The following is a 12,152-nucleotide window of genomic DNA, read 5'->3' on the forward strand; positions in this document are numbered from 1 at the left end:
AGAGTTTCCCGTTTTGTTCCTTAAAACCATATCAGTATGAGTTTTGTGAAGTGATTGTCACATGCAGGCTCACCGCAGAAAAAGAAGAAACACTACTACAAAGCTTCTCTTTGAAGTGCCATTTTCTTTTGAAACTCCGACATTTTGTGTGGTGGAAAACATTGATTTGGATATAGTAAGTTGGTAGCACATTTTACATAGTCAAATTTCAATTAATTGTTTCTTACTTTTTCTTCACGTTTGTTTTGTTCCATGCAGTGCAATCTATGTTTTCTGATATGAAAAATCTTTTACTGAAGAATATTTCTTGGAAATTTGAAAAGGTACTACTGAACCGATTCAGGGAAGGAAGAAGCTGGGGGAATCATGTTCCTGAATTTTCAGTTGCAGAAAGATTCCAAAACTGGTTGCTGGAAAAAAGGGAACGCAACAGAGACAATAATAATGGCATTTTAATCAAAGATTGGGTATGATATCATCAAAGATTTACGTGGTTGATGAAGTTAATGATTCAAATGTAAACTAATACTGAAACCATAAAACATATGCATGCATGGTAATTTTTTAGTAGAAATTAATGCAAGTGTTTGTTTTAATCACCTCTTCTGAATGCAAATCATATATTTCATCAAGAAATCAAGTTGAAAACTAACATATACAACTGTTTCTGCAGTTCTATCATCACTTACCTTCACAGCAGACATTAAGGTCTCAGCAAGAAGTATTTAACTTTTTGATCACTGGAGATTTACCTCTGAAATACATTAGCAAGAATGCAAAGCGATCTGATGTTGCTGCTGTAGGTATATATAACCAATTACATATTCTTTAACATTGAACATATGAACACGACATATATATATATATATATATATATATATATATATATATATATATATATATATATATACATGTGTGTTTCTATATATTATGTTCTTCTAAAACATAGAAATGTTGTTCACATTGTGCAGATTCAGATTTGGCAGAGTGTGAATGAAGCAGAAGTCTAATATTGAATAAGATGAAGAATGGTGAGGAAGGTGAAAGAAGTAGTTGGGAGTGTTATTATCATTGTACTGTTGAATCAGTTTCAGAAGAATATAGCAATAGAAAAAACTAAAGGAAAATGGCAATCCAAATTGTTTCGTTTTCTTTGGGTAACAAGTTAGACATGTGTTAGAAAAAAAAACTATGCAAGAACCCTAGATTTTTAAACTTCTAGTTTTTTAGTGTGAAATAAAACATGTAGAAAAAAGTTATACAGATTTTTATATTTAGATTTGCCCCGAAAGAATAGTAATTTAATGACATGTTCTTCCATGATGAAGTTGCGAATGGACAAGGACAAGGGAAGCGCCACCAACAAGGAAAAAGGTACAAAGTTCGCTCCTGAGGTTATCATGCACGACGAGAGGTGGGGGCTTGCTGTATCGAATGTCCAACGTGAGTGGTTAGCAAAGGGCGACCCGCTTGAATCGTGCTGGTGGAAGGATGTCCCATGGAGCAGCGAAACTTCTCTCGCACGTGCGAACGGGAGAACGAAAGAGCGAGCTGCTGCGATCGACGTCGCTCAACCAGCCGGAGGAGTACGCGACGCTGCTAGGTGGATGGAGGGCAGTCGACTACCACTAGTGGAGGAGGAGACATATGTTCTCTTTGAAGTGAAGAACTTAGGGTTTGTGAGTTATGAAGAAAAAAAAGGAGAATAGAGTCTTAGGCCAGAATTTGGGTTGGGTAATAATGAACAAATAGTTGGAAAATAGGTATCCAACGAGTATCCGCGAGTTGAAAAAAATCCACAAGTTTTTTTGTGCAGGTATCCGACAGATAGCGGGGCGGGTAGCGAGTACATTTTTTTACATGCGAGTCGAGTTGTGGATAAATGCTATCTATGCCTAACCTGACCCGTTTTCATCCCTAATCACAATCAACAACGCAAAGCGAAGCATTTCCCAATCATAAAAAACCATAATTACTAGAGTTGCTTCAGATTCAGCTCCAATGACCACGTGCTTCAGCCTCGCACTTCCAATGACACAAGGTCTCACACTTCATCAATATGACCAAAGCCTTAATTTCACCTCGCGCTCAATTTCAAAGTACTATAAACCCTAATTTCCACTTTTTCTTCTGATTCATTCCCAATTCAAACAATTACTCACTTTCTTTTGGCCAAGGAATCCTAATTTGAAGAAACACTTAATTTTTCCCAATTTTTTTTAATTCTTAATTTGAAAAAAAGATTATGTTTAATTAAATTTTCCTCAATTTCTTTAATTAAAAAATATTAATTTACATATCACAGTTACCTAATTATCATATTATTTATGTCAAGTCATTAAAATAACACTAGAGTAAAAATATGGTATATTAGTTTGATGGTGTTGCTTCAATTTAAGGGCAGACTCTAATTATACCAAATTTATAAAAATCAAGACTCACATAGACAAAAATAAAAAAAAAAAACTATTTGATATTATGAGAAAAAGATGACGAATGATTAAACCTTCTTATTTTTCGCTCTCAAAATGTTCATGTTTCTTGTCTCCCATTTCAAGTTATTCTTCTTCTCCACAATCAGAACACAACACCATGTCTCTTCTAATCAGCACAACAAATGTGTCAGGCTTCCTCATTTGCCCCTCATTGCTTTCAAATGGCAACGTTGTGGTTAACCCTCCATCACGGCCATCGTACGCCTCCTCGGAATCGCTTGCGCCTCTATCCCTTTCTCTCTCGCGCTCAACGCAACACCTAAACCCAAGCTGCCATTTCTGGCGATCCCACCGTTGTAGACATCAACGACCACCTATAGGTGCTCCTCCACTACCAAACCCTCGTGAACCGCCACACGTCAATCGATGAGCGTTCCTCCTCCGCAGTAGCCACCGCGAGCACCTCCTTGTTGCGCCTCACCTAGGGTTCTAACTGCAACTTGGTTGAGGGACCCTAAGCGCGCCCCCAACTCATTCCCGAAGACGCAAATTGAGAACACTTTTGATGTTGCTTCCAAGTTCGCTAACGACGTCATTAAACTTCCTTCATCACCGGTGGGTCGATTTACTCAAATACTCTGTCGGAATTGGAGCTTTTGCTTTTGGACCACAATTTGTTGTAGAGGCTCTGGCTCCTGATAATCCTCCACTCAAGGTATCTGTTTTTATTGTTAGAGAAATTATTACATGAACCTAAAACATTAAGGTCTCGACTAATCTTTACCTTATATTGATTCGTTCTCATAAATTGAATAGCTTAACTGTGTACTATCACATAAAAATTGGTTGGAAACTATGATGCCTGGGTCGTCTAAGATTTTTGATATAATTTTTCACTTGATAAATTATTAATGTTGAATTGCAAGAATGAGTAATGCTAGGGAATTTGCTTGTCATTCGTGAATTTGGTTTTTTCATTAAGCATTCGTGAACTCGTGAATTTTCCTTCTTCGGCTTATATACCATAGATAAGATATGTTGACAACACGGATCCTGCTGTAGTTGATCATCAGATTGCGCAGCTTGGGCTAGAGCTAGCCTCAACACTTGTGATTGTGATTTCAAAGGTTTTGTGGAGACTAAGCATTTTATTTACTATGATGCTTATATAAGTGCATGAAAGATTACTTCTGACTTGAACATTTTAATTATCTTCATTGTGGAGGTACCCCAGAGACTAGAAATGGTTTGTTGGAAGTGCAGAAGGCCTTTCGTGAATCAGGCTTGGACTTTCTTAAACAGTTTAATCTCAAGTTTTCATTGCAAAATCTATTCTGCACAAAATAGATTTGATTTCAAAGGTTTAATGCTTTAAAATACAATACAAGTACATAAAGTAGATCCACACAGATATTGGTATTACATGGTATATGAGAATGTGAAACAGGTTTAGTTACTCAAAAAATATTTTTACTCACTCTATTTAAATTCACACATCTAAGATGGAAGAGCAAATGATTGGAAGTGGGTCCCGGATTTAGATGTTGTTACTCAAACATTGGAAGAGAAGTATCCTATCCCACCATTGGTGACCCCATCCGAAAAGACCATAGTGTATGCATTTTTTTGGTAGATCTAGTTGTTCTTAATTGTATATTGCTTTTAAATTTTAGAGAAATGCATTATGAACTCATACACACACAAACACAGTTTTTCTTTCATACTCCATTATTTGTTTACTTCACATTTTTGTTTTCCTTTTACTCCGTGTCAACCTATTATTTTGTTATGTTTACATGACTACATTAAAATTAAATGTACTCTAATTGCCTAATGCATGGATGTGTTTTTTTCTGTAGGGGTTCAAAGATATTTTCTACATTTATTAGATTTCTGAAGAGCAAGGATCCCAATGACGGAACAGAACAAGCATTACTAAGTGAACTGAGCTCTTTCAATGATTACATAAAGGTAAATGTATGACATTGTTTCAGTTTTTGTCTCTCCGCAATTTGTTTGCAATCTTGATAAGGTTTTTCATTTTGTGATGAAGTTTTATGCATAGAAGAATTATTATGCCTCTTGATTAGGTTTTTCATTTTGTGATGAAGTTTTATGCATAGAAGAATTATTATGCCTTTTTTTCGAACAAACCATTGTCCTATGTTGCATGCTTCCCCTTTGCGAACCAATTTCTTTGGTTCGACCATGTTAGTTTTGGACTAAATGATGGTAAAGTGTGAAAACAGAACTACCTGCAGTTAGTATGCCTATATTTAGAAGGATATTTGATTAGATTGTTTTCTTCTGTGTTTGCATTTAATACAGAATTGAGATATGGTAAGGATATGCATTTGCTTGGGATACATGGTAATCTATGTATAGCAACTTCCCCTCTTTCTCTTCTGTCTTTACCTTTTCCTTGTAACAAACACATTCATCCAACTTTTATATACTTTATGTTTATTCGTGTAACATTCATCAGTGCACTAATGTCTTCTATACTCCAATTACATAAGAGGTTGATACATGTTTCAACAAATAAATGGGGATCATGCATCAACTTAATTGAGCTGATTATACAAAGCGGGTCAACTAATAATTGAATGCTATTTTGTAAACAATGCTTTAAGCCAACAACTTAAATTCCATATTTTTGTATTCAACAAGATGTAATTTTACTATATTTTTTGTTAAAATAGTTGTTTTACAAAAGCTTTCTTAGGCTTACAATTTCTTTACATAAGCTATTCATGAATTGTAAAAAGTAATTTTTTAAAATTAATTGCATTGCATCAAATAATTGTTAAGCGCCTATATACTAATTAGATGGGTTTGCTTTATTAAGAGGAGCTAGATATTTGGGGTGCTGCTTCAGAGTTGCAAATAGAAACTAGATATTACAAGGATAGCTATATCATTCCTTATGCTATACAGTCTATGACTTTTTCTACATTTTCTCATTGTATTCTTTTTAGGATTATGATCACTTGGTTGAAAACTTGCTCCCATGTGGATATTAAATGAATTTTCCCTCATTTTTACCATTAAATTAAGCTACTTCCTGGTAAGAGGCATTTTTTACTTTACTTCCTGTTACAAAATCCCAAAGGAAGGACCATGACTTTAGAAGTGAAAGTGAGTTAAGGATATTGAAATCCTTTGCACAAACTGAGAATGTAGCTTAACTCTATCTGCCCAGATAATATATATAATGTGAGCTAGGTTTTGGGGTTAAATCCAAAGCCATATGCTACGATGGCATTAGAGTGTAAAATAGATTTGTTATTGGACCAATTACTGTTTTATCCTTGTACAAAACCCAAGAGTCTGGGGTGGGAAGGGTGTACGAGAAAAAACCCAAGTCTCATTAACCAGAGATAGTGTCATTCTCCAATATGATCTATATAAGTGGGAAACATTCCTTACTCTGAGGTTAATTTTTTTCCGTTTTGGGATTGAGTTAAGCCCAAATTCATGTTCTAAAAACATTTGCCTCTGTGTTCTTGATCTATCATTCTAGACTCTATACTAGTCTTTTTTTAAGGTTTTGAAGAAGACTTTTTGGTTATTATTTATAGTTTACACAGTTAAAACATTGCTGAAAATTTTCTACTTAATTGACTGTTTTTTTTTTTTCCCTTTTTGTAGGGCACTTTCATAAACTGTAATGAGATATCTGCAGTTGACCCATCACTTGGACCAAAGTTATACCATTTGGAGATCGCTCTGGGGCATCATAAGAAATGGACAGTACCTGATCCACTTACCTCTTTGAAGACTTATACGAAGGTATGTTCTAGACGAGCCTATCTACTCAACATCTCTACTTAAAGACACTTTTCAAGACTAAAATTGTGTGCTTGCATGAAGCTACTTACCGAAAGGTTTATTCCAGATCAGTAGGTTAAATGATTTCATCTACAATTAGAAGAAAAATCACGTGCTTCTTATAGTTGAAATATTTAAATTCATTTGTGAGGTTGACATGTGTGTTAAAACAAGTTCACATTTTTCAAATTCTTGCAAATCACACTTATGTTATTGATTATTTCACCTTAATATTTTTTTTTTATCATTTCAGTAAGTTGGTGATGCAAATGGGTTTGAGTCTCCTTTAGGTACAAGAGCATCATATGTGGTGACAACATTTAGTGTGTTTATGATGTTTTTTTATGAAGAAATTATATTTAGTTTATTATGAATTTTGAGTAATTATGGATTAAATTATAATTACATTTCGGTTTAAATTATTTTTATGTTATTATGGTGATTTTAAAAATGGAATGTTTTAATGATATATATTTGACTACTTTAATAAAAGTTTATCATGTCTTTCATCACAATTAAACTATTTGAACGAAGTTTACAAACAAAAATTATAAGCACCTCAAATGGTGACTTGCATTGTCATGTACATGAGTTTCTAATTATTAACAAATTATTGTCTTTGGGATATTAGACATAATGAAAGAAAAAATAAAGTAATAAATCTATAAAATAATAAAAGAAATGAGGGGGTTAAAATCTCTACAGTATAATTGCTAAATTGAATAGGGTGTTAACTCTTACAAGAAATCTAGAAAAAAAAATGAAGGATTTAAATTTTTATAATAAAATAGTTGTAAATAAAGGAAGTTTCAATTCTTTACAAAATAATAGTTATCAATTGGAGAGGTTAAAACCCTTCACAATATAAATTAGGTATTAGATGTCGTCATAAAACTTTGTAAAAAGGGTGTAACGAATATATTTGCGAGGGTTTAAAAAATTCTTTGCAAATTAATTTGCAAAGGGAAAAAAATATCACAGATTGAAATAAAATCATTTGCAGAATCATTTGTTTTAGTACCAACTTTATTTTCTCTTATTCATCATTCTTTTATTCTAGCTCAACATTATCATTCATAGCCTTCTCTATTTATACTATACTATAGTAATGCCTTTCGTAAAGTTGTTATTTGTTTGCTCATTTTTTTATGATAAGATCATTTTATTAGACTATCCAACAACTCATGTTTTAAAGTTTAACAAACAACACTTAATGAAATATTGATCCTAACATATAATGTGTAACGATGATATGTATGTATTAAAGGATAATACTAGATAATACATGTGTCTATCAGATATAACAATATATTCAAAGTATTAAACAAGATAAACGATTGTAAAGAATAAAATGCTTGAAGTAATTTCTGTCTAAATGAAAACAATGTCTGATACACTAGAAACGTAATCTATGTAAATGTTGAGTTGAACGCTAATGCTTAAAATTCACATACAAATGTGGAAAGCCACTAAGTGTCTGACATAATGAGCCATCTAGGATATCAAGATAATGCACTAAACACCATCAGAAGATACAAAATATTTTGAACAAGTAACATGCTTAATGATCATCATTGTTTAAAACATTTAATGTTGTATGAAAAAGTGTCTCTTTGTTTGCATGTTTTGTTCTTATTATTTGTGCAAATAATGTCAATACTAAAGCTTTATTTAGAAGCGCTACACAAAGAACAAAATGACGTTGAGAGATAATCAGACATTCTTAGAATGTTTTTTCAAACTTTTACACTAAAAGGCCATACAAGCTACATATGAAAAAAAAACACTCTCACACTACAACGAAGACCTGAGTTTGACCAATTACCTAAAAAGGATATGAAGTCTATCTAGAAGTCAACTTTGTGTCCAACAATCATTTCTTAGGATGACTATATAAAGAAGATCCAAAGAAGAGAACATCTTATTGAAGTTGAAAAAGGTGAAAATAGAAGAGAGAAAAGGAGAGAGAGAACATGCACAAGAAAGATCATTAAATATTAGCTTTACTCTTCCTCAAACCTTATATTATCTTATGTTATTCAACTTAAGAGGAAGAGATTCATATGTTCACATATTGTATTGTATTGATCATTTTTTAGAGTTACTCAAACATGTATTTGTAATCAAACATTGAATGTGTTTGTATTAAATCCTTGTATTAAGCTAAACATTCTAGTTAGGATTTATTAGGAGAATCAAGAGTGGTTGACAATACTCGGTGTAAATCAAGATTAGTTGACAATACTCGGTGTAAATTAAGAGTGGTTGACAGTACTCAATATAAACCACGAGTGGTTAGAATACTCGGTGTATATCAAGAGTGATTAGAATACTCGAATACCAGAAGTGGTTATAATACTCGGTGTATACCAGAAATGGTTAGAATACTCAGATACTATGAGTGGCTATAATACTCGGAGACCAAAAGTGATTAAAATACTCATGTATACCAATAGTGTTTTGTACTCCTGTATTTCAATTTTTGCAAAAACCACATCCCTCATAACAACGAGCTTGTGGGCAATGGTATTCCATAAGCGATACATGTTCAAATTGTCAACATAATCTAAGAATATACATGTACTGAGTTTTGGATCTAGTTTCATTCTCTCTTTGGAGTTGTACAACACGTACATAAGATAACAAAATATATGTAAGGAAGAATAATCAATCAGTTTGTCATTGCACATTTGTATCAATGTCTTAAAACTTATTGTTGTTAACGGTGATCGATTTATTATATAAACAATTTTAACTACTCCTGCCTAGAAAGACTTGGCTACCTTCGTTATACTCAGCATAACTCTTGTTCTATCTAGAAAAGTTTTATTTATCACTTTGTCACACTATTTTGTTGAGGTGTATGTTGAACAAAAAAATGTTTCATAGTAATCTCTTACTTGCATAATGCCAAAAAATCTCTATTCTACAATTTTTCCTCCATTATCTATCCTTAAGCACTTAATTATTTTTCCAATTTTAAGTTCCACTCATGCTTTTAATTCTTTGAGTACTGAATATACAGCTGACTTTCTATTGATGGGGTACACCCACAACAATAATAATTAATGAATGATACTAAATATTTTGATCCTATTATGGATAATACCAGTGATTTTCACACAAAACAAACCAAGTTTAATATGTGTTTGCTCCTTGTAGCCACTTTAACAAACTTCAATCTATGTTGCTTGTTTCTCACATAGTGCTTACAAAAAGGTAAATCAACCTCTGTAACCCAAGTATGAGATTGCATTCTACAACGATTTGTAGACCTTGTCTTGACATATGTCCAAGTCTACGATGCCACATCACTGTCACTTCTTCTTGACTTGTCGTGCAATTGTTGCATTTGCTTCTTGCAAGGTATCTGCCTAAAACACGTACAAGTTCTCCATGATTTTTTTTCTACTTTTATCATTAATAGATTCCCCCTAACCACCTATAAAATTCCACCTTCAATATGGATTTTACACTTGAGGTCATCTAATTGGTCAACAAGTCATTCACATGTTCTACTTTTTCCACCTATCATTTAGTTTTCTTCTACCATTAAAGCTAGTTACCACTTCACCTACTCTTTGACTTCTAAAAGGTACTTGCAATCCAACCTTGTGAGGTTGATGTCTTAGTTTTTTCGTTCTTACTATGCCAACAATCCTTCTTTAATGTTGTCTTTTGTTACAATTATAGCATTTGAGATGCTTCTTACTTTAAAACTTTGTTCTGCCATGAGTTTGACCACTACTATATCCACATTTTGCTGATCTACCTCTCATCACTGTGAAAGCCTTTTTGTTTTGAACTTTCCACCATTTTCACATTTCTATTTCTTCTATATTCTTCTTCAAGAATAGCTTCAACAACATTCTCAAAGTGTGTGTGCTCTTCAATATTATTATTGGTTATATTAATTAATTTATCATACAAATCAGGTAAACTTTGAAGTAAAAGCTCCACACGTTCATTTACAACTCTGTTGAAAAATGTTGCTAAAAGTTAGACAAGTAGCATATTCATATTGTTAATCGTCACTAAAGTGGACTTACTCAGTTAAAGAGTATAGGTTTTTCTCTTTAAGAATATTCTTATATGAAGTAACTTAACCTTATACAATTTATTAGAGTATCTCTAAAATGTCGAACAAAACCACATTTGTCATTACAAATTGGAAATTTGCAATATCATTATCATTAATTTCTTTCCAAAGTTGATTTATGGTGTCAAAGGGTCGTATTGCTTCTAAATATTTTTCTTTCTAAAAATGTTTTCAATTTTCGATTTTCATTTAAAAATTATTTTCATTAAACTTCTTTATCTCATATTTCGTTGTCTTTACTATTTAAAATTGATTTATGCACTTCTCAATTTGAATAACATTATTATCTACGAGAATAACAAAGGTAGATTGTAAACTAGTGCAATAGATAAATCCTTATAAAAGAAATATAAATCACACTTATACAATCTCTTTCTCACTTAATTTTTGTAAACGTACACTTACATACTACCACACTATATTCAGTAACAAGAATAATTTTTTTCTAATGTTGAAGATCACACTAGCTATAATTATAGAATATGTACTCAAATCTTTCTATAACATTATTCTAATGACAATGACAATAAAATATAATCAAGAATCAAATTCACCTTTTGATATCACTATCGAGTACTAAAGTAAACAAAATAAATAATAAATAGATAATAATAAAATTTTACTAAATGAAAAGAAAATTACAAAAAATGATTTCAAGAAAAAATAATAGTACTTTTTAAAAAAAATAGGAAACAGCTAAGTACTTAATTATTAGAGTTTCATCATTATCATAAAATAATAAAGATGAATTATCAAGGACTACTAAGCCTATTATGAGAGAAATCATAAATCCCATTTGCGTGAAAAGAGAATACACCCATAAAGAGACATGAGTCCTTCAATTGAAAAAGTTCTTTTAAATTTGTCTGTGAAACTTGTAATGCATTTATATATAGGAAAATGATACTCGAACAACCAAATTTGACAACATTTGGACACAGCACACGTGTCAGCGTTTGAACGGCCCACGTTTTGGTTGGAAAAAGCTGCTGCAATCTGAGAATTTCTGATGAAACCTGCTTCAACGCTGACGTGGCGAGGACGGGCACGGGCAGATTGGGGTGTGCGTTTCAAATTTGAATTTTATTTTCTCACTTCGTAGACAGAGAAGCGGCGCGAACAACCAAAACGACTTGTGTGACCTAGACAGAGAGACGAGAGAGTTGGAGAAAGGAGGGATCACGAGCGACAGAGAGAGAGACCGAGTCCGCGCTGGAGTGCCGCCGTCCACTGTTGAAGGCCGTGTCGGAGAGATCGAACGCTTCCAGCTCCGACGTGGAGCGGTCGACGCGAACACGGCAGCCTGTGTCGTCCGTTCCGGCCCTGCGACCAAGGGAGGCGTTGAAGGTATCGCTTCGTCCCAGGTGGTGCCGTCCCTGTCCCGGAGTGCCGCCGTAACTTTTATTTTTAGTGAAAATCCGAAAATAGCCCTTTCTCTGTTCCATTGGAAACGAAGGTCCGTTCTCTTGAAAGGTCGAAGGTCACGTTTCGTGCCGCTTCACTTTGTTCTCTGTGCGTGGTATTGTCTCCGTCCAGTTTCGTCTCCTGTTATCGTGCGAAATGGGAAGTTTCGTTGACCATTGTCCGACGACGAAGGTAAGTGGTTTTCCATTCCATGTCGTAGCTTGGTTATTCGGTTTGGGCATGTCGTAGCATGCTTATTTGGTTTGGGCATGTCGTAGCATGCTTATTTGGTTTGGGTTAAGGTTTGGGGTTGGTATCCTTGTGTTGTGGTTCTTGGGTTATTGGGTTTCGTTGTTTTGATGATTTTATTTTGGTTTATGCAG

At 33.5% G+C, this 12,152-nt stretch overlaps 1 long non-coding RNA gene across 2 annotated transcripts; it reads left to right on the top strand.

The window, feature by feature from the left end:
- The first annotated feature begins 2,505 nt into the window (after window positions 1-2,505).
- On the top strand, window positions 2,506-6,697 carry LOC108328545 (uncharacterized). Of its 2 annotated transcripts, XR_001832120.2 has the most exons (4): window positions 2,506-3,150; window positions 4,295-4,406; window positions 6,087-6,227; window positions 6,520-6,697. It is a non-coding gene; the product is annotated as an uncharacterized LOC108328545 (long non-coding RNA). The 2 variants fall into 2 exon arrangements; XR_008246761.1 differs by lacking the exon at window positions 6,520-6,697 and having other exon boundaries at window positions 6,087-6,503.
- Window positions 6,698-12,152: the final 5,455 nt, after the last annotated feature.

This window comes from Vigna angularis, chromosome 2, assembly GCF_016808095.1.
Source record: "Vigna angularis cultivar LongXiaoDou No.4 chromosome 2, ASM1680809v1, whole genome shotgun sequence".
Taxonomy (NCBI): Eukaryota; Viridiplantae; Streptophyta; class Magnoliopsida; order Fabales; family Fabaceae; genus Vigna; species Vigna angularis.